Source organism: Leguminivora glycinivorella, chromosome 4 (genome assembly GCF_023078275.1).
Source record: "Leguminivora glycinivorella isolate SPB_JAAS2020 chromosome 4, LegGlyc_1.1, whole genome shotgun sequence".
NCBI classification, from domain to species: domain Eukaryota; kingdom Metazoa; phylum Arthropoda; class Insecta; order Lepidoptera; family Tortricidae; genus Leguminivora; species Leguminivora glycinivorella.
In genome coordinates, this window is record NC_062974.1 from 2,262,931 (window position 1) to 2,287,190 (window position 24,260).

The 24,260-nt window shown below is 36.9% G+C and overlaps 1 protein-coding gene and 1 long non-coding RNA gene across 2 annotated transcripts in view; one reads left to right on the forward strand and one right to left on the reverse strand.

The window, feature by feature from the left end:
* Positions 1-24,260, forward strand: part of LOC125225668 — a 213,004-nt gene that overhangs the window by 10,878 nt on the left and 177,866 nt on the right. The gene's annotated exons all lie outside the window — the stretch shown is intronic.
* Positions 9,463-10,685, reverse strand: LOC125225670. The gene is made up of 2 exons (XR_007177001.1): positions 10,279-10,685; positions 9,463-10,189 (listed from the first exon to the last, which is right to left on the reverse strand). It is a non-coding gene; the product is annotated as an uncharacterized LOC125225670 (long non-coding RNA).

Consider the following 24,260-nt stretch of genomic DNA (forward strand, 5'->3'; position numbering starts at 1 on the left):
ATCTGTCAATTAGGACACCACAGACTAAACTATAAGTGCTGACTTTTCAGTGTTAGATAGTCTTTGACACTAAGTCAACTATAATATTTCATTACAGTTCACTTTTAGTTAACTGTAATAATTTCAAAAATCGAACTTCATACAAGTTCTATACTAATTTGCGATACCTGGCAAATTTGTCTGCATCTGAAACACATTTTTTTTATCTATCGCGTTATCGACCAATCACAGACGTTTATTACAAACAATTGGTTGCCAAGTAATTCGATGTTGATACGACGGTGAACGACGCCATTAATATTAATTTTAAATTGAATTATGATATTTTTCGTCCATTGATGATGAAGATGATGACTTGTAGAAAAAGTATTATATACAATAGTGATATAATTAAGCTTTTCACTCTCGTACCGTACTATTAGGCCACTCAGCAAGCTTCGTGGCCTAAACATGGTACTCGACTGAAAAGCTTTGAATTATATCACGATTGTATAAAATACTATTTTTTTGTGCAAATGCCTCCCCTGTTTTCCGCCACTCGTCACGACTCTGCGCATGCTCTCGTCAGCCGCCACAAAATGAGTCCAGGTCTTTCTGCCATCTCATCTTTGGTCTACCTCGGCCTCTGGTAATTTGAATGACAACATACAATGAATGTCATAGTTAAAGCCATTTAGGGTGCCTTTCCACCAGAGCTGCCCTACGTGGGTGTGTTTGATATCATCGTTCCACATAGCGTAGCGATAGTGGGAGCGGATTCCACTTCCACTAAGGTGATTGGGGGATATCAAAGACATCCACGTAGCGCCTCTCTGATGAAAAGGCACCCTTAAAATAGTCCGAACGCGATTAATTACTAGTAAACTTTATTTAACCTTTTTTCCGACGTTTCGAAAAGTGATTTTGAATCCATACTAATATTATAAATGGGAAAGTGTGTGTGTCTGTTTGTTTGTCCGTCTTTCAGGGCAAAACCGAGCGACGAACTGACGTGATTTTTTAAGTGGAGATAGTTGAAAGGATGGAGAGTGACATAGGCTACTGTTTGTCTCTTTCTAACCACCACTTCCCTAAAATGGGGGGTGGAAGTTTGTATGGAGCATTCCGCAATTTTCGAATTTAACGCGAGCGAAGCCGCAGGGAAAAGCTAGTATAAAATATACCTAATTACTAAAAACGCGAAAATTCAAACCGTTATTAGTTATAATAACGAATGACATTTTCATAACGTGTAGGATATCGAGTAATATTTTCTAAAAAGTAAACCTAAACCATTCCATTCCATTTGACGACCGGTCTGGCTCAGTTAGTAGTGACCCTGCCTACTAAGCCGCGGTCCTGGGTTCGAATCCCGGTAAGGGCATTTATTTGTGTGATGAGCACAGATATTTGTTCCTGAGTCATGGATGTTTTCCTATGTATATAAGTATGTATTTATTTATTTAAGTATGTATATCGTCGCTTAGCATCCATATTACAAGCTTTGCTTAGTTAGCGGCTAAGTTGATCTGTGTAAGGTGTCCCCAATATTTATATTTATTTATTTATTCATGCCATCAAGGCTCTGTTGAATATCGTGGTTCACTAATTCAAGAGACCTCGATAGGCCTCCAATGAACGTTGGAACAAAGAATCTGTGCTCGCGTGAGTTCTCTGCGAGTAACAATGGACTAGTAATAAGTATCAGAATACGTAGCCAAATGTACAAACGCTATAATATCGTTATTAGCTATCTCTATCGCTCTACCATATTCGCACAGTATGTTATATATGACGTTAAGCAAATATCGCCAAAAATATATTTTTTTTGTATTTTTTTTTTCACATAAAAAGTATTTACTGATTAATGTTACCTATTGGTAAAACTGGCATTTAAAATTTTAAAAATACATTTTTTTCTAAAAAAAATACTTTTTTGCAATGAGTTATTATGTAGTTATTTTTTGACATCCATCAACGAGGATAGTTGTGTCGCTTAACTTCAAACCTGGGTAAATCCAATCTGCTTTAAGGTTGAATATATAAAAAATATAATATGATCTGAAAGATAATTAACCTTATAACAGAATGGATTTACCCAGTTTTGAAGTTAAGCGACACAGTTACTATAGTTAGATTAAATGTCCGATAATGGCATCATCACCATCAAAATAGCATGTTCTGAGAAATAATAAGTAATTATTTTAAGTATTTTTTTTAATGCTTATAACTCTGAAAGTAGGCGAAATCCAGAAAAGTTTATATGACATTTTACTCTTCTAAATTTACGAGGAATACGCTGTTAAAATTATTCGGTTTCCTCATGTTAATGTTACACCGTGTATAAAAAAATGTATGGAAAACTCGTCACAACCTAACAAAATAAATAATGCAATGTCAACGGGGGGATTTTTGTCTAATCTCACTCACAAAAGCATGGTGTGTGCGTAGGAACGCGTTTGTTTCATATACACCGTGTTTTTTGTTTTCCGTTAAATTCAACACGTCGTTAGGTTCATTATCAGGAATCACCCTGTATATCACTTTTGGTTAAATTCGCAAAAAAAAACACAATTTGTATAGGTACATAATAAATGAAATTATAAGTGTTAGAGACCCTTAAGAATAACATTCAAATAAGTATCAAGTGATTGACGGCACATGTCGAAACAAATAACTTAAGGAAGTGGTAAGGGATGCCACACACGTGTTCATAATTATAAATAAATAAATAAATAAATATTATAGGACATTCTTCCACAGATTGACTAAGTCCCACGGTAAGCTCAAGAAGGCTTGTGTTGCAGGTACTCAGACAACGATATAAATAATATACACATACTTATATACATAGAATAACAATTAAATTTATTTTTTTAATAATTCGATAACCGTAAGAATTAGATTGCTAGTTTAGAGAAATTAATTGTATTTGACCTAAAGAACTTTCCCTTAAATTTAAAGGAATTCAATAAAAACACGGTGTATTTGATCACCATAGTCCGAAGTGAGACAGAGCCAAACTGCATTTCGATCGGCGTCTAACGTCAACGATTGTCGTTCTGGCTAGGCCGGCATTAATGCCCTAGAGTTGTAAGCCCGATGTCAACATTTCCATACTTTTCCGGAAAACATCTCGGGATTGTGAGAATTCACGAACTTCTGGGTTTATTAAATAAGCTCCTGTTTGCATTTTTCCGCGAATATGAATACGTTGTTTCGAAATTCTAATGAAGATAAAATATGAAGGTCAACATTTCCATACTTTTCCGGAAAACATCTCGGGATTGTGAGAATTCACGAACTTCTGGGTTTATTAAATAAGCTTCTGTTTGCATTTTTCCGCGAATCTGAATACGTTGTTTCGAAGTTGTAATGAAGATAAAATATGATATATGCACGGTCAATACCTACTAAAGGCAATGAGAGTGAGAAAAGAGAAAAGTACTTATCATTTTTGTAAATATTTCTGTACGTATCCATAATTCCATAAACATTTAGTTGGTGTTCTTGGTATCTTGACGTGATGTTATTTGATTAATGTTTATAAATTGCGGCATTGCACTTTATCCTAGCAATTTATAAGGTACTAGCTTTTGCCCGCGGCTTCGCTCGCGTTAGAAAGAGACAAAAAGTAGCCTATGTCACTCTCCATCCCTTAAACTATCTCCAAATTAAAAATCACGTCAATTCGTCGCTCCGTTTTGCCGTGAAGGACGGACTAGTGATGTGCAAGTTGCGGACTCTCCAAAAATTTTTTAATTTCTTGAAAAATTCAGGAAACTTTCACGAAAAATAAAGGGAATTTAAATTTATGAAATGGAAAGTTTCCAGTGTTTCCACCCATAAAATTGTCCATACAAAGTATGGAAAGTTTCCGAAGGTTTCCTATGAGAAAATTTCAGAATTTTGGAAACTTTCCGTCGGCACATCAGTAGGACGGACAAACAAACAGACACTTTCCCATTTATAATATTAGTATAGATATCCTATTTGTATGTCAGTTATACTGAGGTTATAATAGTTGTGACGCTATTACAGGTTTGTTGTGAAGGCACATATTCTGAAGATACATATTTAATCTAACTTATTCTAGATATTATGTAGGTATTAAATTAACTTATGGATCCTACTAATCCTTGCCTATTTTATAGTCGAATACATTTCATAAGTACTTACCAAATATATATATTTCAGAAAATAATCGTTTGCGTTAGGGCTTTTTTTCTGAACCGACCGTATTCGGTTTAACTTGCATAAAGAATTATGAAATTCAAATGTTGGACCCATCCATATCCAATGAAATTCAAATTGTCTCACTCGCTACGTTTTGAGTTCAAGAGTATTTCAACAAGTTGAATAAATATTTAGTGCGCCATATAAAAATCTTCACCAAATGTAGTCTTTAAATTTATTTTATTGACTCCAAAAAAAAAAAAAAATTGTGTGGATTTATTTAACCATCAGAAAATATTACATTCTAATTTTCATGTGTTTTGTTTCCAAAATAACAAAAATTTCTTAAATACATGTATATGTCTATAGTGGCGCCTTAATCTTAATGTTCACCCTTAGCGACGAGGCCAATAAATGGCTGATTGGACTTAATTTTAACCTATGAATGTTTCTGTTCTTTGCCATACGACTAAATAAATAAATCTTAATGTTTTGAACTGGTTTTTTTATAACCTTGACAATGGTCGCGAATTCCGCATCCAATCAGCGTGAGTGTTCTTCAAGGTCATATCAAACTAATATTATAAATGGGAAAGTGTGTGTGTCTGTTTGTTTGTCCGTCTTACACGGCAAAACGGAGCGACGAATTGACGTGATTTTTTAAGTGGAGTTAGATGGAAGGGATGGAGATGGAGAAGTGATGTCACTCAGGCTACTTTTTGTCTCTTTCTAACGCGAGCGAAGCCGCGAAAAAACGGTTTTTTTCTGGATTGAAAAAAAAAACATGAAAAAAAGCCGTAAAAAAAAACCAGTTTTTAGGGTTCCGTAGTCAACTAGGAACCCTTATAGTTTCGCCATGTCTGTCTGTCCGTCCGTCCGTCCGTCCGTCCGTCCGTCCGTCCGTCCGTCCGTCCGTCCGTCCGTCCGTCCGTCCGTCCGCGGATAATCTCAGTAACCGTTAGCACTAGAAAGCTGAAATTTGGTACCAATATGTATATGAATCACGCCGACAAAGTGCAAAAATAAAAAATGGAAAAAAATGTTTTATTAGGGTACCCCCCCTACATGTAAAGTGGGGGCTGAAATTTTTTTTCATTCCAACCCTAACGTGTGATATATTGTTAGATAGGTATTTAAAAATGAATAAGGGTTTGCTAAGATCGTTTTTTGATAATATTTATATTTTCGGAAATAATCGCTCCTAAAGGAAAAAAAAGTGCGTCCCCCCCCCTCTAACTTTTGAACCATATGTTTAAAAAATATGAAAAAAATCACAAAAGTAGAACTTTATAAAGACTTTCTAGGAAAATTGTTTTGAACTTGATAGGTTCAGTAGTTTTTGAGAAAAATACGGAAAACTACGGAACCCTACACTGAGCGTGGCCCGACACGCTTTTGGCCGGTTTTTTTCTGGAGTATATTTTTTTCTAAAGTACGAAATCTCAAAATTTGCAAAGCAGTTAAAACTTTTATACTGTTTTTTAATGAATTATTTGTTCATCTGGAAAAAAAAATGGTGCTCGATATTTTTTCATGTTTTTTTTTCATAATTCTGAAAAAAAAAAATGTTTTTTTTTCTATTTGCAACCCTACGCGGGCAAATGTTAGTTTCAAATAAATATCAGGGGACACCTTACACAGATCAAATCAACCTAGCTCCAAACTAAGCAAAGCTTGCACTATGGGTGCTAGGCGAAGATATACATACTTATATGCATAGAAAATATCTTTGACTCAGGAAAAAATATCTGTGTTCGTTCGTCAGAAATAAATGCCCTTACCGGAATTCGAACCGTGGACCATCGGCTTAGGACGCAGGGTCACTACCGACTACGCCAGACCGATCATCAATATATGTAGATTAGAGATGGGCCGTATATGGACTTTGCCGAATACGAATATTCGGCCGAACATTCGGTTCAGCTCTTACCGAACCGAACATTCGGCCGAATATTCGGTTACGCCATATTTTTAAAGCGATGTTAAGATTAACCCCTTTGTTCATAAACGTACTCTAAAGTTATCAAGCCGATAAAATTCGTTTGTCCTTTTCTATCACACCAATACGTCGGAAAGGGACAAACAAACTTTATCGGCTAGATAACTTTAGAGTACGTTTATGAATAAGGGGGTAAAACTATGGGTTGACTGATAATGTTTATACATAAGAGTTTTGAATGATTCACGGTTATTTTCATTAGACTTATATTGACCGGGATATAGACCGTGATTACCTTTTTGATTTTTGTCGAGCTCCCGATATTTCGACGCAGTTGCATGCATCATGATCACGGAAAACTGACGAAGGCGGGTGGATGTTAAAATTGCATAGACAGCGCGCGATCTACCCTTCTTCGCGCGCGTCAAAAATCAAAAAGGTAATCACGGTCTATATCCCGGCGGTCAATATACGTCTAAAAGCAGCCTTAAAGCAGGTGTACTTTGCGCATTTCCATTCTATCATGGCATACGGCTCACTGCTCTGGGGCAATTCTACTGATGCAAAAAGAGTCCTTATAATGCAGAAACGCGCAATACGTACACTTGCCGGTGTAAAAGACAGGTACCCTTGTAGAGAGCTCTTCGGTTCTCAACGTATAATGACGCACTACTCACAATATCTGTTCGACGTACTGCTGTATGTTAGACATAATATATCCCAATTTGCACGCATAGACTTTCCGGGCAAACAGCTTCGATCTACAGGCCGTCTGAGAACAGTCCCCCGTCGCATGGCACTTTCAAGAAAGAACCCTTGAGTCATCGGCCCTACTTACTATGAGCACTTACCTGCCGATCTGAGAAATGAGCCATGTGACGAAGCATTTAAGCGCAAATTGAGAAACCTTTTGTTAGATAACCCCATGTACTCTGTAAATGAGTACATGGATTTGAATTTTTAATGACCGATGATATAATTATACCTATATTTCTCTGTTATATAATATTTTCTTGCTTCGTGAAAATGAAAAATGAAATGAAAATGAAATATTTATTTTTCAAGTAGGCATATTACAATGCGCATATGAACGTCAAATAAAGCTACGCCGGCTCTAACCCTACGCCTCAGCCTCGAGAAGATTTCAGTCCCCCCTCAGTTGGGTGGGGGGTATCCACTATGGGACCGGCAAGAAACTCGGCGGGCAACTTCTTTTCAAAACATTACATCTTATAATTAACATGCATTAAATAACAAGATACAATTTAACATGCAAAAGTATTCATCGTGATAATTTCATGATATTGTAATTTAATTTATTAATTTTATTTAGCTTGGCATGTGTATTTTCTTTCTTTGTAAATGACGATCCTCATTTGGGAGACACAATTATTTTTATTTGGAATTTATTAATGTAATTTTTGACGATCATGATGAGAAGATAAACATAATTTTGACATGTAGCAAATTTATAGTGTAATTTTTATCATGAAATAAAGAAATCTAATCTAATCTAATCTAATGTTTATACATACTACAACTATGTTCTTATGTTTTAGTGGGTAACTTAAAACTTAGTTAAAACAACTTTGATCTCTTCTCAACTCTTAACTTTTTTACAAAACAATTGTATTTATATTTTGACGCATTTTTAGTACTTAGTTCTTTAGAAAGCTACTAAAATAGGAGCTTATTATCCAATGGACTACGTAAGATCTTCATTAGTTATTTACTTTGTTTATTCGGTAAATATTCGGCAATGCAACCGAATTATTCGGCCGAATACGAATATTGAAAAACTTGCCGAATATGCCGAATACCGAATACTTACCGAATATTCGGCCCATCTCTAATGTAGATCTAAAGTATCTACCTACCTACCTTTAGAAATATACCTTGATTGTTTTTGTGATGTTTTAAGTACTATATTGAGAGTTGTTGTTCTGCTCTCGGAAGGCATGTCCAGCAGCTTCACGTCACAGAGATGAAGATGTTGCGGTGGATGTGTGGCGTTACGCGACTAGATCGCATACGTAACGAACACATCCGTGGCAGCCTCGGAATCCGTGACGTGGCGGATAAGCTGCAGGAAAGTCGCCTCCGATGGTATGGCCACATACGCCGCAGACCGGTAGACTACGTCGGAAACAGATGCCTCAACCTCACTAAGACCTAAGTAGGCCTAAGAAGCGCTGGCTGGACGTCGTGACAGCGGACATGGAAGAGAACAATCTCTCACCTCAGGATGCCGAAGACCGGGCAAAGTGGAGAAGGCTGAGCAGGAAAGCGGACCCTGGCGCTAGGCCGGGAAAACGCTAGGTTGAAGAAGAAGAAGATTGAGAGTTGTCGATAAAGTTGAATTTAAATCGGAGCTCAGAAATTTGCAACTTATTGACCTCTGCAATAGTTAAAAACCCTTTCGGCTGGGAAACCCACATTTAACGTAGATCTTTATCATCCCTAAAATAAGTTTCCCCATAAATAATCCCTAAGTTTTATTTCTCAAGTACTCACTCTCTACAAAGGGTCTCAATTAAGAAACATGTCCGTAATCCTTAGCTAGCCCTTGTCAGTGTAATGTTTATGGCCAGTGACCGTAATTTGACAGGTCATCTATGAAGCTGTCAAGTAAAGCCTTGGCTTACACTACAAGGGGGAGGGGGATAAGCCTTGCCTAAAGACACTACAAGGGGGAGAGGGGGTGTTAAACATTTATGCGGGGTTTGGGTCGGACTTCCGCTTTATCAATTAACCTGGTAGTGCGATCAAAAGGGCTTATAAGCCGATACTTGGACTCACCTATAGGGTTTACTTAAGGTTGATTAAGTCACTACACACTATTATACACCCTGTTTTTATTGAATTCCGTTAACTTTAAGGGAAGATTCTTTAGTTCAAATAAAATCAATTTATCCAAGAAACTAGCCGCTTAATTCTTACGGTTATCGAATTATTAAAAAAAAATAATTTAATTACTAATCACGTGTGTGGCATTCCTTACCATTTCCTAATGTTATTTGTTTTGACATGTGCCGTCAACCGCTTGACAATGACTTTAATGTTATGATTAAGGTCCTCTCACACTAATGAATCCATTTATTATGTATGGAAACGAAAAAAAAAATTTTTACAAATTTAACAAAAAGCGATATACCTACAGGTGGTTCCTGATGAAGTTGAAACGTGGCCTTCCCACACCCGGCTCGGGAAAACTGGTGGGAAAGCCTCGATCATCAAAATAAATCAAAACTTAATACATGCAGACTCATTTCTGCAAAAAAAAACTTAATAAAGAAACGAAACAAGGTGCTACTGGTGATTCTCCTCAAGGATTCAGGTTCTAAATGGAAATGGAATAAAACGGTTAGTTGTGACACACAGTTTTATTTCTCTAAATGGACACAATGCAAAGTACAACTTGTAAATCAGCAATAAAAGCTTAAGCTTAGCACCTTAACTAAAATAACATTGCCAGACGATAGAGCTGGGCCGTGCAAATATGGTTCTGAGTGATTTACAAGCATTGCCTAAAACTGGTTAGTCCCTAAGTATCAGTGCCAACATACATGATAGAAACCAAATTTACCTAAACTTAGCATTTGCTTCCAGGTAAGAGAAATGCCACCAACCTTCAAGCCAGAAGTTACCGCTGCACATGCAAGCCATCCTTCAGTGAGCCGAAGTGGTCGCCCCAGGCGCAGTCATTCAAAAGAGCACCTCCGCAACCAAAGCTTCAGCCTGCGGCAAGCATCCTCTTCACCGAAGCCCCCTTCGGGTGAAACATTCAATTTGAAGAAACTGTATGAAACTCAAATCTTGAGATCTTGAAAACAATTTTGAAGAGCTCGAAATTAAATCACAAATTAAATTTAAAATCTAAAATAAATTAAATCTGATAAATCTGATAAATCAATTAAATCTGATAAATCCCAGTCAGCTGAAATAGAAAAAAAAACCTTCATTAGACAATGGAAATGTGGCCTAACCTTATCATATGAATAATTAATATTCTGGATTGCTTACCAGCTGGAACTTGAGAAGCCTCATCATTCGCAGCTCTGACAAACCCTTCCCGCCACATAAACCATCAGGAGACTGGAAACAGAGACACATGGTCAAAACTTGACAAAGCCAAGATCACACAAAGAAGTTAACACAATATCATTCAACTGAACTCTACTCACAGTTCATGGTGAAAATACAATTCTGAGGACCCTTGAGGCCCTGCAGAAAAGGACTCTTGCTGCTCCATAATTTGGATTCCTGCTTCACATCATAGATGATCCGCGATATCATAAAGTAGCCACTGGAGGCCTACGACCTGTACCGGAGCCAGCTAACAAGTGTGGAGGAAATGATCTCAAAATCCTAACGACCTTGGGAGGCTTGGGGATACCAAATAGAACGACAACCTCAGCAATCGTTTGCTGTAATAAATTTCAAATGACTAAAATATCTAGTGTGTAAAATTCCACCTGATTTTCTAACCATGTTCTAGCAACTTCCTAACTTATTAAATCAAATTTTTATTTTAAATTCTAAATTAATTAACATCATGAAAATCATGGATATTTGTATACTGGCAACAACCCTTGTTGACAGTTGATGAGAGTGATGATGAACTAAACTGCGTGTCGAATTTAACGGAAAACAAAAAAAAACACGGTGTATAAAAATGTGTACCTACGTATTTCCTTTCGAAGCTAATAATACAAGCTAAACAAAAATATGCGTCATTGATTGAAACAGAAGATGTTTTGCTGAACTCTATTTTCATTAGCTTTTGATTAATTATTTCAAAATATTGTAAAGTTTATAATCAAAGAGATAAATGACTGTCTGATGAAAAACATTTCAAATGTAATTTTATATTTACAAGAGTAGGTATTTGAAATGAGACTGTGCTGAAAACTGTTCATTTTGTGAGTAGTTAATTTTAATACAAAAATCGCTATATGTATGAAATTCCATTAATTCAAAATCGAATTGTGGCACAGTGGGTCCAATCTGTCACTAAATAAAGCCTTTGCTTTTAAATATGTATTAGATTTAGGGCCACTTGCACCTACGCAAAATGGAGGGTTAACCCGATGGTGAACCCACCATTTTATATGGAATTTGGCAGTTGACAGCCCACTAACCCTGAGTTAAGTTGTAGGTACAAATTAAGATTGGCTTGTTTGTTCATTACCTTGCGTTAATGTAGATAAATTGAAAATAAATGTTGTCCAGTCAACCAAAAATGTAGTTTACCACCCTACGGGTGAGGTTCGTTTAACGTCATGAGACAACAAGGTCGATTTCCGCTTGCAATAATATTATGTCAGTGACAATCGCTCTGTCTATACAGTGTGGGACCTGTAACAAAGGCGAAGAATTGAACTCTAGGCTATTCTCCTTATACTGATCAACTTTTGTTCGGCGACTTTTAATAATAACTTGTATTTTGATTTTTATCACCCTTGAAAGTTTTTTCTAAGAGGTAATGTATTGCGAAAGTGGGAACGGACAACGTCAATGACAACAATAATGGCGTACATTTAAGCTAATATTTATTTTGTATGAAAAATTAAAAATTTAAAGACTTCATAATTTTTAAAAGTTGAACAAATGTTGATCAGTATAAGGAGAATAGCCTACAGTTCAATGATTCTTCGCCTTTGTTACAGGCCCCACTCTGTATATGATGTTTACGTCATGCCATGTGTCAAGTCAACCTTAGCGGTCGTTAGAGCTCACAGAAACTTTTGTAAAAACTGGTAGACCACTTTCTTGGCCGACTGTACATATTTAAACGCTGTCTAAACAGGCAGGTATACTATGACTACCCAAAACCAAATGTAACAAAATAGAGATGGGCCGAATACGAACTTTGCCGAATACGAATATTCGGCCGAACATTCGGTTGAGCTGTTACCGAACCGAACATTCGGCCGATTATTCGGTTCCGCCTATTTTAAATCCTGGCTTAGAGTTAAAAACTTTTCAATAAGAAACAGTAATGCGTACTAAGGCTCTTAATGTTCCTATAATTTATTGCATAAGAAAATTTTGGTTTTTGTACGTTACGTTATTTTACTATTTTACATAATTATTGTTGGTACTTATATTTTGACGCATTTTTAACTCCCTTTGGTGGTTTCTTAGAATGCTGAAATAGGATGTCATTATCCGACGAATTACGAAACAACTTGCGCTATTTATTTACTTTGTTTATTCGGTAAATATTCGGCAATATAACCGAACTATTCGGCCTAATACGAACATTGAAAAACTTGCCGAATATTTACCGAATATTCGGCCCATCTCTATAACAAACACAAACAAGTAAAACAAAGGCCACACCATCACGCCCGGAACAAAGCAATAACGCTGTGACGTCATAATGCTCATAATGCTCCCTCGTAATGTGCATATGCGATGACTCGCCTTTATCGGTAATCTATCATCCCGCGTTCAACCCTTGCCCTGCCACAGATCGGGTATATGGACCGTGTGTCGGGACGCAATTTATACAATGTTATATAATTTTCTTACCTAAATTTCCTTTGTTATATTTTAACTTCTGATTAGCAGAAACGTCTGCAATCGATGCCGTTAGGCTTAGAATAAATTTAAAAGTGGAAAATGTCTGCCTTGGGTGAGACTTGAACTCACGGCCTCTGGATCGATACTCCAGCGCTCTGCCAACTCAAGCCACCAAGACTTCAACCAAGCCAGCGAAATTTTCCACTACTAAGGTCAATGGGACCCGTAGCGACATCTACCGTAAGAGTGTTAAACTTCTTAAACGGCAACCGGAGTACCAAGTCATATTGGAAATTCACCCAATCATATTTATTGCCTTGGGTGAGTTCAAGTCTCACCCAAGGCAGACATTTTCCACTTTTAAATTTATTCCTTTGTTATTTCAGAAATAACTAAGCAAGTAGGCTTAAAAGCCCTTTTTAATGTTTTTCATAAATTAAATGTGCAAGTCTCACGATTTTGATATCCTTGGCCTGGCCTCAGCGTGTCAGGAAAATTTAACGATTGTTGCGGAGATGGTGTACGCTTATAATATTTGAGGAATTTACATTTGATTTTTTGAAATAATGGGGCTGAAACAAAACCAACACCATCACGCCAGAAACAAAGGAATTATGACGTCATAAAGATATATCACAATTTGTTTAAGACCGACAAAATCTGTTGCCGATTAGTTGTATATCATTTCATTTGGTATTAAGGGATGTGAAGAAGCCTGTAAAGTGAGTTAGTGTACTTACTCGTACTGGTCATTTTCCCTAATTCGCCACTTACGTTAATTCGTCACATACGTTAGTTTCCCTATAGGTAATGCGTCAATGCCAATTAAATCGTTAATTCGTCAATTCCCTAAGTGGTCATTTGACTCGCCATTCATTCTTGCAATGTACAGTTGGAGTAGATATTTAGATTGTTTGAACCTGATATTTTTATGCGAACGACCTCATGAAATTCATGATATTGTCGAGTATTTGGGGGTCAATCGCGGCGTGGACGTGTCCAAAATGAGCCCGTTCGGTTACGACCTTTGCTCATTTTTATTCCCATTTCAAAACGAATCCACAAGTTTTATTGTTTAGTAAAGTTCGAATAGTCCAGAATTATTTCATTTCATTCGGGTGAACATGCTTAGAGCCCCGGTTTTGCACCCTTTGTTCCGGAATTAAACTGTTATAAATTCATAAGTACGGTTTTAATTGCTTTCTCGGATGCCGAGTTGGGTGTTTCATCTAATTTTCAATGCTCCCGCGATTTTCGCTTGCAGTAAAGTAAACTTGGTTTAATTTAAAAATATATACACCTTCATTTGACGTCGTCAAATATGCATTGGAGTGAAAATTTGCTTGTAAAAAAGCTTCTCGTGCTTTGTAGACTGTAAAAAATGTTCGATGCTCGTTTTATGCCCTAAATACTTTATATTACAAAATGTATAATATAATAATAGTATGCGAAAATAATTTTTAGGCTAATATGAATGTGGACTGACTTGAAATTTATTTCAAGCATAATATTGGAATAATTTTCCCCGTTTTGGGATTTGGGTTCAATATCGGATGTAGGAAGGGTTGCAAAAGCAAAAATCAAAGATGGCAGCTAAATGTATGGGATATCGGTCCTACATCCGATATCGGATCGCACCGGTACCTAGTAAAGTTAATGTTACTTAAGTTCGGGAGCGTTTTAAAGTGTGCGATAACACCAACTTCATCAAATTAGTCACGTGGTCGGTGACATTAAAATATGACCAGTTTAATTGATTGCTAAGCGCAGCACTAATGCAAATTAATTAGAAAATTTTCATTTGGTTCCGTATTTAAATCGCTTAACTAATTTAGATTCCAATACTTATCTGTACAATACTGCAAACAAAAGAATATTTACAAATTAGAACGACATGTAAATACTTGTCGTTCTAATTTTTATATAGATTGCTATTTCTTATATAAACTATAGATTTTCTGTACCAGAAAGACATAATTGGAACAAGATATAGTCATAGACAAATAAACCACACAAGATTTTTAGTAGGGGCAGACATATTTTTCACATCGTAAATAACTCCCAGAAACCCCCAGTTACGACTGGAGCGTTCCGAATGTTATTACAGACCAAATTGGTGGTAAATTGAATAAAACCGAGTACTTCTGCCTTTTCCCGTTCCGGTTCGGTCCAGTTTGCGGACGAACTTACAGCACTTATAGTGGGAATCTTTGTTTTTGTTGTAAATACAGGAAACTGCTTATTTCGGGGATTTCGAGGGAGAAAAAGAAATAATATAATTATGGAAACATTCCGATGCTATTAACACAGTATAAGAACGACTCAGTAGGTAGTTTCCGGCAACGGCGACGCGAAAGGTACCTACTGTGTCGTTATCTAATATTATTAACTATAAGTACTCGACTTCGTCAAAAGTTAGATGTCGTTATCTAATATTATTAACTATAAGTACTAGTATAATAATATTACATCATATCAGTCGGAAAACTCAAAAAATATGACTATACATATTATTCTTATCCACAATCCACATTAATCCAAACTCGCTTGCATGTGTTGCGTACGTAAACGATGCGCTTGTGTGCACATCGCGCGGCGTACGTTTGTTAGAAGAGTTTTTACTGGTTTGTACTGTGCTGGCAGACGTAGAGACCGATAAGTATGCTTGCTCCACTAGTGTTCGACTTGTCCTTTTTTGCTATGAAACTCAACCAGTGAAACGATTGAAACATAGGAGTTAGGTAACTAAGATCCATCATGTTTTACAAAAAAATATATATGTTCAAAATTTGCTTTTTAAGTCACTTCGAAATATACTCTTTCATTACGTGCGTTTCAAAACAGTGTGAGTAGCCGAATGCCCAAACGATTCACGAATTTCACGATTCGCTCAAGATTCGTTCACGATTCGCTCAAGATTCGTTCACGATTCGCTCAAGATTCGTTCACGATTCGCTCAAGATTCGTTCACGATTCGCTCAAGATTCGTTCACGATTCGCTCAAGATTCGTTCACGATTCGCTCAAGATTCGTTCACGATTCGCTCAAGATTCGTTCACGATTCGCTCAAGATTCGTTCACGATTCGCTCAAGATTCGTTCGGGATTCGCTCAAGATTCGTTTACGATTCGCTCAAGATTGGTTCACGATTCGCTCAAGATTCGTTCACGATTCGCTCAAGATTCGTTCACGATTCGCTCAAGATTCGTTCACGATTCGCTCAAGATTCGTTCACGATTCGCTCACGATTCGTGAGCGTTTCGAGAAGTGTTTGTGCATTTGGCTACGCACACAGATTACCTTAAAAAAATCTCACAAATAACTTAATAAGTTATTCACTAGTTTGCGCCAAACTTAATTATCTCTGAAGATAATAGTGTTATCCACAAGCGAGCCAGTCATGATCGTTTACCGAGCTTAGGCGGTTGTTTCATTAGGGCCCTTTTACACAGTCGGAGAACTCGCGTGCCAGATTTTTTACATTACGGTGTTTGATGTATATGCTAAATAGTGAATAGTATGTAACCTCAACAGCCCTCAATGTAGGCTAAAATTGCATACGAGTTTGAGCGCAAACGCCTACTAAATATGCCATTGAAATATTAGTTTTAAGAACTGGTCCCGTAGCCGAATGGCTTTCTACGACGCGAAACGAAAACGAAACGTCCGCGAAAGGTAATCTGGCTATGTGCTATGTCGCGTCAATACGCAAGAGCGATAGAGATACGCTGTGATATTCTTCACACAGTTGAACTTTTAATCTCAAATGACAGTCTTAACTGGAAAGATAAAGTGGCTGGTTAGCCAAGATGTTTATTTATCGATGCCTCGTTGCGAGAGAGTAATGAAATACCTACGCTAATGTCTTTCTGTCGTAATAATATGAAGAGTGATAAAGAGACATTAATTTTTCATTCGCTAGGACGCAAACAATTGGCAGATTTGCCTCAGAACTGTGAACAAATGTTTTTTTATATTTCTTTATTTTATTCTATCCTCCTGAGACTCGAAAACTTGTTTTGTTTATGAATTTAGAATAGACCCCTAGTAACACAATAAAAGTTCAAAATGGATTTAGAAGTATGAACAAAAACTTGTACGTAACAAGGACTTTTCATTCAATATCACAAAGAGGCCTATTCTGGCTGTTATATTTAGAGAGCGGATTTCAGGTAGCGATTTAAATATTAACATGGATATGACTCGCATAATTTATTATTTTTTATACACATAAAAAAAATGTATCGGAACATAAAAATAAAAAAATTTTTGATGCGTTTGTGAATATATTGGGCAAAGATAATGATGATAATAAATAAAAAAATGTTTGTTAATTTTTTAAATAGTTTATTTTTTTAAGTTCCTCTTCTTTAATAGGCATTGCACACTTCTATTACGTCTCAAAGAATAGAAAAATAAAAATAATAACTTCCTGTTCACAAACTTCTTTATTTAGAATAAAATACTTTTCTTTAGTTTTTCTGTAGTTTGTTTTGAAAAAAACATTAATTAAATTAACTATTCAGCGAAGTTTGTGGTATGCGATGTAATAATAATAGGCTACTAGACTCGTATCGAATTTAGCACATCAAGTTATTGTTTTCTGTAGTATTTGACTTAAGAAATCAATATTTATAGCTTGCGGGGATTAAAAGTGCGTGATGACTGCGTATTTTTAATTAAAGATTTGTGTGTATGTTTTTTTTTAAATTATGAACTCCGAAAACGGTGTTGGCCATTGGAGTGACATCACATAATTCAAATCAACTATGGAAATTAGAGGTACTAATCTAATCTTCATAGAAGCAACCTCTATTGTATTAAAATTCATAATCGTTGCTCGGCTGTGACAGTGGCAAATATTTTTTTCTAAATCGACTTACGTCATGTCATAGATATTAATATGGCTGATGTTGTTTTTGCCTGATCACGTAAAAGTAAACTTTAAATTATTATTTTTTGGCTGATGTTGTTTTTGCCTGATCACGTAAAAGTAAACTTTAAATTATTTTTGTTGCGGGTTTTTAAGTCGTAATAAAATATGGTACTATTTTTTTTCGTTTAATTAGACAGTAATTAATAATATAAGACATACTTTGAAAAAGGGTCAAGTAGCCTATAGATTGTAAGACCTTATTATAAACCACATCACATGTATTTAAATAATTGCTCTAGTCATATCCATATTTAGAATCGCTACCTGAGAACCGCTCTCTAGTTATATTGAACTCCCAGCTCACTAGCAATCAGAATCGCAACTTCTGCAGGTATATAACCTACTGAAATCTTTTTTAGAAAACCGAACACAGACAGTAGAAGTGATGGCGGGAGGGAAAAGAATACGATCAGAAACTGGCCACGTGACAGTGGGAATTCCTCAAGGTTCGGCTCTGGGAAATACTCTATTTCTCGCGTTCATAAATGACCTGCCCTCAGCTGTTAAAGACGGTCGAGTCATTTTGTTTGCCGATGACACAACTGTAGTTGTCAGCGCTGAAACATATGAGCATCTCAACTACAAAGTCACCACCGTGTGCGATCATCTTAATAAATGGTTTTCGGCGAACGGACTGATTCTAAACGTTAACAAATCGAACGTCATGCTGTTCGCAGGTAGGTGCGTCCCTAACGTGAATATTCAGTCTCCTATCCCGACAAGCGATTCATGTAGGTTTTTAGGATTCACAATGGATCCCACCTTGAGTTGGAAGCAGCACATAAACGTACTATGTGGAAGGCTGGGTGGTGCAATCTTCGCATTGCAAAAGGTGAAGCCAATGATTTCATGTGCTGCGTTGAGGCAGGCTTACTTCGCATACTTCCACTCGCTTATGACATACGGCGTGATTTTGTGGGGTAACTCGACCGATGCAAATAGGGTGTTACTCATGCAAAAAAGAGCGATAAGGACTATACTCAATTTAAAACCGAGGCAATCCTGTAAAGAATTGTTTGCTGAACATCAAATCATGACTCACTATTCGCAGTACGTTTTCGAGGTAGTTATGTTGACGCGTAAACACTTGTCTCAATTTAAGCGAGTGGAGGTTGCGGGTAAATGCCTCCGGAGTTCGGGAAAACTACGAACCGTCCCGCGCCGTACAGCATTACATGCAAGAAACCCACGTGTAATAGGCCCGACTTTCTACGAGCACCTACCAACTGAAATAAAAAACGAGATGTGCGATGTGACATTCAGACGCAAACTAAGAACCTTTTTAGTAAATAAATCTCTTTACTCAGTACAGGAATATCTCTCAATGTGAACTGACGATGACCAAGATAATACATTGTATTAGCATTTAATTTATTTTATTATGTAGTAACTAATTCATTTGACATATTTTTATTAGACACTTTCTGTCTTTATTTATTTAATTTGACATTATTTAATAGTACAATTATTTTTTAATCATTGTGAAACCATTTTATTTAAATAATTAATGATAAAACTGATTTATAACGTAACCAATGGTTCTTAAAATGTTTTATGAATTGAATTGTTTACATTATGTACATTACGACGATCGCTATACAATAAGTAATTGCTATTGTACTCTTTTACTTTAAATATGAAAATTGTATTGAGAGATAAATAAACTAAACTAAACTAAACTATATTGTTTCACGGCGAAGTTTTTCGCCGGGTGGTCCCTATGGACAGTTCGTCATACTAACTTATTAAGGGCTAGTACAGTATACGAGCATAGTAGGCCACGTCTTTGCCTTTGGCTAGTCTGTGGCCAAGAGTAAGCCCATTTATTATAAAAAAAAATAGTGGTACACACGGTGACACATGAGGAAACCGAATAATTTGAACAGCGTATTCCTAACACAATTATACTTATTTATTTCTCAGAACAAAACGCTGTTTTGATTTCTATGATGGCGTTATCGGACATAATCTAAAGTAAGTAGTGACTCATTGCAAAAAAGTATTTTTTTTTTTGAAAAAAATTGTTTAATATTATTTTAAGGGCCAGTTTTACGAGTAACATTTACTTTTTATGTGAAAATGAAAATACATCCAAAACAAGTGATATAAAAAAATTCCACAAAATAATTTTTTTTGGCGTTATTTGCTTGAAGTCGTTTTATTTTTTTATACTATGGCCCGCCTGAAGGAAAGCGGTCACCGTAACCTATGGACGCCTGCAACTCAAAGAGTGTCACATGCGCGTTGCCACCCCAGAAACTTGTACATTCCCTTTTGCTGTGTTAAATGGGCGCGAAAATCGAATTTCACCATCTGGACCAGAAACTTGTCCCAAATTTTCCATACAAAATTCGAGTTTCCAATATCACGCTCGTAGTAAGTTCATACTAAAATCGTGACGTAAAAGGAAAAAAATATTAGGACACTTTTTTTATCGTCGGGATCGAATCAGCTCGTGACAGAATGAGCCCAGACACGTCCAGATCTGGTGAAATTCGATTTTCGGGATTTAATTTGGAAAACGCCCAAATACACAGTAAAAAACAACATTTCGACATTTTATCTTTATTTTTCCCTCAGAAATGCGTAAGTAGTTAAATTCTTTCGATGGGATTATACTGGCTTATGATTTATCTGGAGAATATATTTTATTGATTGCGTTGTTTCTATGTGCTGTTTGTGAACCATGGGGAATTTCCAATTTGGAATAATAGTTTGTGTGTAGACGTGTTGTGTAAGTAAGTGTGTTTGACGACATGTCCGGAGAAGTCAGTAGTTAAGGGTAAGGGCATTTCTGTAATACCTATAGGTGTTTTCTAACCCCCGACGCAAAAACGACGGGGTGTTATAAGTTTGACGTGTCTGTCTGTCTGTCTGTCTGTCTGTATGTCTGTATGTCTGTCTGTCTGTCTGTCTGTCTGTTTGTCTGTCTGTGTGTGTGTCTGTCTGTGGTTTCGTAGCTCCCGAACGGATGAACCGATTTCGATTTAGTTTTTTTTTATTTGAAAGCTGTGTTAGTCGGGAGTGTTCTTAGCCATGTTTCATGAAAATCGGTCCACTAGGTCGCGGTCGGGGGTTTTTTCAAAATTTTAATTTTGTGGTTAGGTTATCTAAAGAGTAACTCTGCGGTGCATTATCTGTTTAAAAAAAAGAAGTATTTTTACGATCGTGATTGATTCAAGTAATCAAAACATAATCTAATAATTAAGTGTTTAATTAGTGACATGAAATAGTTTGAGAAGTGAAATATATGAATAATACTCCGCAACTTTTACTATGAGAATACACCCAAAATTTATAAAACGGCCATTATTTTAACCACCGACGCAAAAACGACGGGGTGTTATAAGTTTGACGTGTCTGTCTGTCTGTCTGTCTGTGGCAGCGTAGCTCCCGAACGGATGAACAGATTTAGATTTAGTTTTTTTTTGTCTGAAAGCTGAGTTAGTCGGGAGTGTTCTTAGCCATGTTTCATAAAAATCGGGCCAATATGTCGCGGTCGGGGGTTGTTACAAAATTTTAATTTTGTGGTATTTCTCACTCGTTCGGGGTTGCTAAAATTTGCTTTGTAAAACCTAGAAATTCACCCCGTAAGTTATTACAGGTGATAAAATTACAGCCTGTAGGTACAAAACTCTTAATAATAAACCGTTGAACGCGCATTTCAACATTCACACGTAACCAAAATACCAAACTAAAATAAAACGTATTATAACCTTAATCTCAGCCATTAACGGAATTACAAGTTTACGATAACAAAATGCAGGTTTTGATAAATCATAACGAAATGGACCGAGGTGTTTTCATAACACGCAAATCGAGTTATGGTGTTATGACGCCGTTGCTATAGCAACGTGTTGTTTTTATTGCTGAAAGACGTTAAAGGGCATGGAGTTTAAATTCCAGTGGCATTACGAGTTTAGGCCTCGCGAGTAAAGGCACTGGTCCCGCCAAGTGGAATGCCCTGCCTAAGTCTGTGTTTCCGCACGAGTACAATCCAGGTCTCTTTAAAGCAAGAGTAAATAGGTATCTCATAGGTAAGCGTGCTCCACCGTAGACCGCATCATCACTTACCATCAGGTGTGATCGTGGTCAAACGTCTACCTATCCATACAAAAAAAAAAGCGACGGTCGCGCGATGGTCGCGCGACGGCGATGCGACGCATACGAAATCAAACCATATCGATATGGAAGTATGAGACGCGACGGCGACGGTCGCGCGACCGTCGCCCACGCCACGCAAGTCATGGCGTAAGCTATCGGCGCTACTCTCTTTTGACCACCAGTGCCTAAGTTTTTGCATATTTTGCTGCTAGTAATACCACTGATATAGTTAGTTATATCTCTGAATTGAATCGAACTAAAATGTATAAAATGTGTTTTACTTCATTCCAGTTTTTGGAAATTATGAATTAAAAGCCTGGATGGGCAATACATATTATTCAATAATTTGGTTTAAATTTCAATGTCTCAAGCTGTATATGATGGACGAGATTATGAAGGCCCGATCGATAACTATTTGAAACCTAATAAAAGGGCCCAATATGTTTTCCTTTTGTTACCTAATTACTTAATTAGGTGCACACGCATGTTTTTTTTCTAAAGCTGAATTGTAGACATTTTTTCTCGCGCTTAGCGTCAAGGATGACTATGCTCCTTATTGTCTTAAAGATTTTGTATAGTGACATCTATCGTCTGAGAATCGGGCATAACGGCGCTGATAACTCCGAATGGTATGATAAGTATCGTTTAGAAGTTGGTTGTGATCACTAAATTATTATTATTATTTAGAGCTTCATGTGTCCCACTGCTGGGCAAAGGCCTCCCCCTCTTTTTCCACTCGTCCCTGTTTGGAGCAACATCTGGCCAATCTTTTAAAAAGAAGTCCAAGTTATCCCGCCGTCGCCGACGTGGTCTGCCGGATCCCCGGTTTGACTCGCGGCGCTCCCACTCCGTGGTTATCTTTGCCCACAAGTCGTCCGGCATCATCGACTCGGTAAATTAAATTATGAAATAAAATCTCTGGGTTGAATTACGGTTACAATCACGATTGAACATGATACTAATTAAACTTTACTGCCTGTCCGCAAATTAGTTTATTTTCACCACACCAACTGGTAAAGGCATTCTTTGCTATTCGAAAACAGATAGCAAAATTGCATTTTATCCACAAGGGGGCAAAGTAATTTCATGCAAATTTTAACCCGATGTCTTAATATGTCTGCTAGATTTTACCCTATAAATGATGATTTTGAATCAAAAATATTGAATAAATTGATGAATTTGATTTATTTTGATGTTTTATAGTCAGTATTTTGTTCGTGTTGGTGTGGTGAAAAATTTTGTGTTTCACTCGGTGGCAAAGTTTGTTTAACCTTCGTGCCATAATATTGGCACGTGCGGTTAAACAACTACTTTGCCCCCTTGTAAAACAAATAACTATTATAATTTAATTTAAAAGTAATTATCTCTTTGCTAACCCATGCTATCCATACTAATATTATAAATGGGAAAGTGTGTGTGTCTGTTTCTTTGTCCGCCTTTCACGGCAAAACGGAGCAACGAATTGTCGTGATTTTTCAGGTGGAGATAATTGAAGGGATGGAGAGTGACATAGGCTACTTTTTGTCTCTTTCTAACGCGAGCGAAGCCGCGGGCAAAAGCTAGTAATGTTATAAATGGGAAAGTGTGTGTGTCTGTTTGTCCGCCTTTCACGGCAAAAAGGAGCAACGAATTGACGTGATTTTTTAAGTGGGTATAATTGAAGTGATGGATAGTGACATAGGCTACTTTTTGTCGCTTCTAATCTCTCCCTTCCCTAAAATGGGGGGTGGAAGTTTGTATGGAGCGTTCCGCAATTCGTGATTTAACGCGATCGAAGCCGCGGGCAAAAGCTAGTGTATAATAAATGTTGGATAAATTGTAGCAAAATGTGATTATGGATGTAATTATCGGGAATGATAAAAAAAAAAATTTAAACTGTTTATTTCAGTCATTTTTTATAGAATTTTACAAACAAAACTCTTAATCTATTATTATTTAGATTCTAATTGAGTTAGGTCTAATTGAGATCATGCATTACATTACAGTTTCAAAGTTAGTATTATAATAATATACTTACACTAGCTTTTACCCGCGGCTTCGCCCGCGTAATAAAAGTATTCATTAAGATTTTCATTTGGATCCGTAGGTTTCTCTGTAGGTATATTTATCTGCGATTATTTCGATTGCACATAATACTTTTGCTTGCAATGATTGTAGAAATATTACACATCGACCACAGCGTAGGTATTTCTATATACGCTGGGGAAACCTTTATAAACATCCGTAATAGCCCGTATTTCGACACTATGATCGGTGGGTAAAAAGTACTTTTTTCTATTATCCCTTACAATTTTTTACATTTTGATTATACTTATCGCAAACCAATCGCAAACGTAATCTTCAAGCAAGCAAACAACGATCGTCTTAGAGCACATTGATTGTAAGAGACCGCCGACCGATTATCCGTATCCCTCTAACGATACCCATATTATCCGTATCCGTATCCCTATCGCTATCGCTATCGCTATCCCTATCGCCTATCCCTATCCCTATCCCTATCCCTTAGGGTCCCCCCACATCTAGCGTCTCGCGAGCGTCGCGTCGGGCCAACTGTATGGGCAAAGTCCGACGCCGCGTCGACGTCGCGTCGACGCGACG